A 7,481-nucleotide genomic window follows, 5' to 3' on the forward strand; every position below is an offset into this window, starting at 1 on the left:
CTCACCTCTTTCTTTATGTTTTCACCAAGTGCCCATCACATCATTCCCTAAATTGTGTTCACTGCCAATTAATTTCTCTCTTTTCTCCTAGGCTATCAAGTTTTGCTAAAGACACGAAACCAATCTGATTCAGTTCACTAAAAATTTATGCTACCAGACTTCCTCTGGTTCTATACTCTTTTTATTACTCTCTTGGAGATTCACTAATGACTTTCCTATCTTGGTTGTTTAAAAATGTTTTTCATATTTTTGAAAGTTACTGCTTAATCTTCCCTTGCCCTTGATCTCCAATGATCTTGCCTCCTGCTTTTCTGAGAAGTTCAAGGCCATCTGAAAATCTTCAATTTCCTATTCCTTTCCTCAGTCTTTTCTATTTTCCTTTATCCATTGCTTCTTCTGCCCTTCTATCCCAAAAGAAGAGGTATTGCCTTTATTTCTAGTTTGAAACCAACTCATCCAGGACTTTTCTCTATAAGGTCTGTTCCCTGTAACTTCTCCTTGAAATTCTAAATTCCCTTGCCATAGGTTCTTTAGTTTGGAGAAAGTAAAAAATAAAGTACAGAGATGATTATAGCAGATTACAGATGTTTCCAATACCCAGCAGTGACCATTGTCACTATTATGATACACTGACTTATCTTTTTTCTAATAAAAAGAAAAGTTATAGGGGCACCTGGCTGACTCAGTCGGTAGAGTATCCAGCTCCTTAACTCAGGGGTATGAGTTCAAGCCCCACATTGGGCATAGAGCTTACTCAAAAAAAAATGAAAAATTAAAAAAAAAAAGTTACAGATAAAGTTGAAGTTCTCTTTGACTCACATCCTCAGTCCTATTCCCTTCTTTCCCTTCCCAGAAGCAACCCTATTACGTATGTTTTTTTCTACGTGTTCTCTAAAGTTATTAAATTATACATTTACATGTGTGTATACCTAAATAATATGTAGGATTTTTTAGTGGAAAACTTAAGAACCTATACAGTTCATGTTTTACAACCTACATTTTTCCTTCCTTTCTCTCCACATGATATTTCTGCCCTTTGTGCTGGTACATGCAGATCTAGTTGTAAGCTCCCTGAAGGCAAAGTTTTTGGCTTGCTTATCTCTAAATCCCCAGAACCTAGTACAGTATTTGGCATTTGGTAGGTACTTAATATGTATTTCATAGGAGAATTAATATCATTCATTTTTATTTATTTTTAATTAATTAATTTTTAACCTTTTTTTTTTTTTTTTTAAGTAGGCTCCACATCCTTTACCTACCCAGCCAGCGAGGCCCCCCTAGCTCATTTTTAACTGTTGGTACTAATTAACTGTATGACAGGCCCACATATCACATTTCATCTATTTACTCCCCCACTGGTGAACAATTTCCGTTGTTTCTAATTTACATGCTTTTTAGTACAACATCCTTGTATAAGTCTTTCTATGCCTATGTTTGAGATTTTATCATGCTGACTTAGAGTTGGAATTGCTGCATTGTAGGAATTTATCTACCGAGATACAGTCAAATTGCTTTTCAAAATTTCCAGGCTTTCAAATATGTCAAGAATTTCTCTCCACAGTTTTTGTTTTTGTTTTCTGAGTGCTCTCTACCCTAAAACAATAGTTTTATCTTATTCTTTCCTTTGGCATCTCAGCTTTTCAAAATAATGATCTATTGGCCCTAGGATCCATTCATGCCTAATGCTTGAAAGAGCTAACCTCTGATTTTTAAGTTCTATTAGCCACTTAGTCCTCCCTTTAAAAAATAATTACTGGGGCACCAGGGTGGCTCAGTCAGTTAAGTGTCCAACTCTTGGTTTCAGCTCAGGTCATGATCTCAGGGTTGTGAGAAGGAGCCCTGTGTCAGGCTCTATGCTGGGCATGGAGCTTGCTTAAGATTCTCTCCCTCTCTCTCTCCCTCTGCCCCTCCTCACCACGTGTGTGTGCTCTCTCTCTTTCTAAAAAAAAAATTACTATATATACACATATGTATGTAGTAAAAATTATTATATGTAGTAAATATGTACTGTATATGCTATAAATAAATAGTAAATACAGTACTTTAATACTTTTTTTAGAATTTAAAAAAATATTTTATTTATTTATTCATGAGAGAGAGAGAGGCAGAGACACAGGCAGAAGGAGAAGCAGGCTCCTTGCAGGGAGCCTGATGTAGGACTCAATCCCTGGACCCCAGGATCATGACGTAAGCCAAAGGCAGAGGCTCAACCGCTGAGCTACACAAGCGTCCCTTTTTATACTATTTATATTATTATTATAGTAATAGTATTTATAATATTGTACATCACTACCATCATTACCACCCTTCACAAGGATAATCACTACTCTGCTTTGTAACAGCACAGATTTTACATGAGTTTATATAAGAGAGAGCAATTATGGAGTCTTGATAAGTCCAAAGTCTGCAGGGCAGTCCAGCAAGCTAGAAACACAGGGGATTTGATATTTAGCTCAAGTCTAAAGGCAACCTGAAAGAATTCCATCTTTTGGGGGGAACCTCAGTCTTTTTCTCTTAAAACCTTTAACTGATTGGTTGAGGCCCACCATATAATGGGGGTTGATCTGCTTTACTCAAAATCTATTCATTTTTTAAAAGTTTTATTTAAGTAACTTCTGTATCCAATGTGGGGCTCGAACTCACAACCCTGTGATCAAGAGTCATATGCTCTACTAACTTAAATGATAATCTTGTCTAAAAAATTCCTTCACAACAACATCTGGACTGGTATTTGATCAACTGTCTGGGTATCATGTCAAAGCATAAAATTAACCATCACACTAGGTGATTTTTTTTCTTTAACTTTTTTTTTTAAGGTTTATTTATTTATTTTTAAAGATTTTATTTATTTATTCATGAGAGACACACAGAGAAAGAGAGAGGCAGAGATACAGGCAAAGGGAGAAGCAGGCTCCCCACAAGGAGCCCGATGCGGGACTCGATCCCAGATCCCAGGATCATGCCCTGAGCCAAAGGCTGATGCGCAACTGCTGAGCCACTCAGGCATCCCAAGGTTTACTTATTTATTTGAGAAAAAGAGATAGTACTCACAAGAGAGTAGGGTCGGGGGGAACAGAGGGAGAGGGACAAGCAGACTCTGAACTGAACTGCAGAGCCTGATGTGGGGCCAGATTCCATGACCATGGAATCTGATCATGATGTGAGCAGAAATCAAGTCACCGACTGAGCCACCCAGGGGCGCTAAATGTTAAGTTTTTTAAGCCTCTTTTAATCTATAGGTTTTCCCAGCCAAATCCCTGTCTCTTTTGTCCTTTTGTAATTTATTTGTTGAAGAAGCAGGGTCCTTTGTATTTATTTATTTTTTTTGTGTGTGACTGCTTCCTCATTGTGTAGTTCAATTTTTTTCCCTATAAATCAATAGTTGGATCTAAAGTCTTGATTAGATTCAGGTTTGAAATTTTTGACCAGTTCTTCACAAGTAGATGTTTATTACTTTATCAGAAGGCACATAATATCTGATTGTCTTTACGACATTACCAGTCACTGATGCTTGGTGCCTAGACTCATGAATTCATTAGGAGATTGCAAAATGGTAGAGTTCGGGGCTATTATTTCTTCTTCATTTCTTAGCTGCAGTGTTTCCAAAAAAAGATTTTTTTCTCTCTCTCTCAAACAAAAAAAGAAAAAATGAAAGGAAAGAAAGAAAGAAATTAATTCACCTTATATACTAATTGGTTAACTAGTGGCATAGGATGTACAGGAAAGGCAGGATATACATTTGTTTCTTTCTCTTTGCTTATCAGTTTTCAAATAATGAATTTTGTTGATAAGCGTCCTCTAAAAGTGACCATTATGGGAGTGAGTGTCTGGGTGGCTCAGTTAGTTGAATATCTGATTTTTGGTTTTGGCTCAGGTTGGATTTCAGGGTGGTGAGACTGAGCCCCAGAGCAGGCTCTGTGCTCAGTGTGGAGTCTGCTTCTCTCCCTCTCCCTCTCCCTCTGCACCTCCCCTCAATCATTCTCTCTCTTTCTCAAAATAAATAAATAAATCTTTTAAAAAAATAAATAAAAGTGACCATTATGAATATGAACACATTTGATGGACTTCAAACCGCATCCTTATTGATACTCAAATTGTTCCAAGAAGGAGAGTCTTTGAGTTGACTCCTGGGTCTTTTTCACATGTCCTTAATAATCCTTGATATTTACCTTGCTATCTGGTAGGATGACAAAATAGTCCATGCTAATCTTGCATGTTTCTTAATGGGGAATGGAATTTCAAATCCACTGTCTTAACATTAGGGATACTAATCATAAGGCCATTCTAATCTTTTCAGTGAACACAGGAAAATTATTTATTTATTTATTTATTTATTTATTTATTTATTTATTTATAAGATTTTTATTATTTATTTATTAATAGAGACACAGAGAGAGAGAGAGGCAGAAACACAGGCAGAGGGAGAAGTGGGCTCCATGCAGGGAGCCCGATGTGGGACTCATCCCGGGTCTCCAGGATCATGCCCTGGACCGCAGGTGGCGCTAAACCGCTGAGCCACCGGGGCTGCCCCCAGCTGTATTTCTAATGCACGTTCAGGACTATAAGTTTTGGTATTCAAACTCTTCTATTTTATATCTGTGTCTCTTTTTTCTTCTCACTAAGAATTCTGATTTAAAGGACACCATAGATGATAGAATTAGATTGTTAAAAATTTTCTCATTTTCTTTTTCTACATTACACAGAATGATATAGTACTAAAGCTGCCTCTAATAATATGATTATTGTAAAGAGTTTTATTTTTATTTTTTATTTTTAAAATATTTTATTTGTTTATTCATGATAGACATAGAGAGAGAGAGAGAGGCAGAGACACAGGCAGAGGCAGAAGCAGGTTTCATGCCGGGAGCCCGATGTGGGACTTGATCCTGAGACTCCAGGATCGCACCCTGGACCAAAGGCAGGTGCTAAACCGCTGAGCCACCCAGGGATCCCCTGTAAAGAGTTTTAAATTCTTTTTTTGCTGATCTTCTTTGCTGTCCTGCTAAAGACTCTATATACATTTAAATTCATTTATTTTTAGTTACCTTTTATTTTTAAGGATTACTTTAAGATTTTAATTTTGTATGTTTCCCAAGATCCTTCTTTTTTTTTTTTAAAGATTTATTGATTTATTCCTGAGACACAGAGAGAGAGAAAGAGAGACAGAGACAGAGACAGAGAGAGGCAGAGACACAGGCAGAGGGAGAAGCAGGCTCCCCACGGGGAGCCTGATGTGGAACTCGATCCCAGATCCCAGGATCACACCCTGATCTGAAGGCAGACGCTCAACCCGAGCCACCCAGGTGTCCCACCCGAGATCCTTCTTATTAATTTTCTCCTCTCATTAACACTGTGCCATAGGTGTTATTACCTCCATATTACAACTGCGGAGATTGAGAATTTGCAGGAGTCCAAGGTTACATAATTCGTATATACTAGACTGGAGCTGGTGTTCACAGCACATCTTCCTGATTCCAAAGCCCATGTGTTAAGTCACTCTACCACACATCCTATCTTATTATATATAAGAAGTGACATAAATTATGGAAGATGAAGTTACGGATGCATAATATAAAGCCTCTCCAGCCTGTAACTGTTTTCAGCTAGAAAAGCCTAAGATAAAGTAACTCAAACCTTGATTTTTAAAAAAATATTTTATTTATTTATTAATAATAGAGAGAGAGAGAGGCAGAGACACAGGCAGAGGGAGAAGCAGGCTCCATGCAGGGAGCTGGACGTGGGACTCGGTCCCCAGACTCCAGGATCACGTCCTGGACTAAAGGCAGGCGCTAAACCGCTGAGCCACCCAGGGATCCCCTCAAACCTTGATTTTTGAATATAGGAGAATATCTTAAAAATCATATTTATGTAGAAGAAGGATGTAACTTCATATTTTCAAGAGATCTAAACTGGTGTTGAAAATGGAAATAGGCTGGACTATATTACACATTTGTAAAGTTTTGTTAGTACAGGGATTAATGACTTACGTTCTGGTGGCAGGCAGGAGTGCCTTTGCCAACCTCTACCTGTGATCTTGAGCTAACTCTTCACTATGTAACACATTATCTGTAATGTGGGAATACAAGTACTTTTTACCATCTTGGACAGTTGTGGGATTAAAATAAGATCATGCAAACAAATGCTTAGCATCATACCTGGCTTTTAATGAATGCTCTGTAACTCATACTTTCTTCTTCTTCTTATTTATTAACGGATTGCTTTTTGGCAGTTGATGTGGGATTCCAAATGACTAGGCCAGGGTGAGGTCAATTGGCCTATGCTAGTTGGGGGGGCCCATCTAGGGCTTCATTAGTCATCTGCAGGCCCCCCGCAATAGTTAAGAAAGACACCATGTCACTTCCAATCTATCCCAAAGGAGAAAGTACCAACAAGGATGACAAAAAGTCAAGGTCTTGCATAAACTGAGCTAATGACCAGATCAAAGGTTCTTAATCACAGCTGCACATTAGAATCATCGGAAGAGCTTTTAAAAAATAACCTCCAGATGAATTAAATCAAAATCCCTGGGTATAGGACCCAGAATCAGTATTTTATTTTATTTTATTTTATTTTATTTTATTTTTATTATTTTTTTTAATTTATTTATGATAGGCACACAGTGAGAGAGAGAGAGGCAGAGACACAGGCAGAGGGAGAAGCAGGCTCCATCTCCATGCACCGGGAGCCCGATGTGGGATTCGATCCCGGGTCTCCAGGATCGCGCCCTGGGCCAAAGGCAGGCGCCAAACCGCTGCGCCACCCAGGGATCCCCAGAATCAGTATTTTAAAAAAGAGATCCTTCAAATGATTTTAGTGTGCAGTTAGGGTTGACAGTGATTTTACCTGATGGTGTGTAAGGTCACATCTGATGCTCAAAATCTCTGATAGAAGCCGTCAGGCATGGACTCCTTAACCTCTAGTCTCCTATCCACATATGTCTCTTCAAGGACAACCATATTCTGAAGGCTTCCCCACATTGTGTCCTGCCTCCTTGAGGATCAGATTCTTTTTTTTTTTTTAAGATTTTAATCTGTTTATTCATGAGAGACACAGACAGGGAGAGGCAGAGACACAGGCAGAGGGAGAAGCAGGCCCCATGCAGGAAGCCCGACATGGGACCTGATCCCAGGACTCCAGGATCATGCCCTGAGCCAAAGGCGGACACTCAACCACTGAGCCACCCAGGCTCCCGAGGATCAGATTCTGTTTATACTTCTCTCCCTGTATCTTCATCCCCTATGCTTTCTAGAGCTCCCTTCTCCCAGCAAATAAATGTATTCAAATTCTTTTCATCTTAAACATGCACACACACACACACACACACACACACACACCCTAGAATCAAATCAAACCCAAATCAAAAGACCCTTTCATCATTCTGTGTCTCCCCATCTGACTATGGTCAGATGAAGTGCTACAGGTCTTTTAGCTCATAGTCCAGCTTTCAGAAAACATTGTCTCCACTCACATTCCTCATGCCA

The 7,481-nt window shown here is 38.8% G+C and overlaps 1 long non-coding RNA gene across 1 annotated transcript in view; it reads right to left on the reverse strand.

Annotated features, from left to right (window-relative positions):
* LOC112657399 (uncharacterized) overlaps window positions 1-6,427 on the reverse strand; it is a 47,146-nt gene extending 40,719 nt beyond the window's left edge. The window contains exon 1 of the long non-coding RNA XR_003134979.3: window positions 6,156-6,427. This is a non-coding gene — a long non-coding RNA (uncharacterized LOC112657399). The remainder of the gene's footprint in view (window positions 1-6,155) is intronic.
* Between the last annotated feature and the right edge of the window lie 1,054 nt (window positions 6,428-7,481).

This window comes from Canis lupus, chromosome 8 (assembly GCF_003254725.2).
Source record: "Canis lupus dingo isolate Sandy chromosome 8, ASM325472v2, whole genome shotgun sequence".
Classification (NCBI taxonomy): Eukaryota; Metazoa; Chordata; class Mammalia; order Carnivora; family Canidae; genus Canis; species Canis lupus.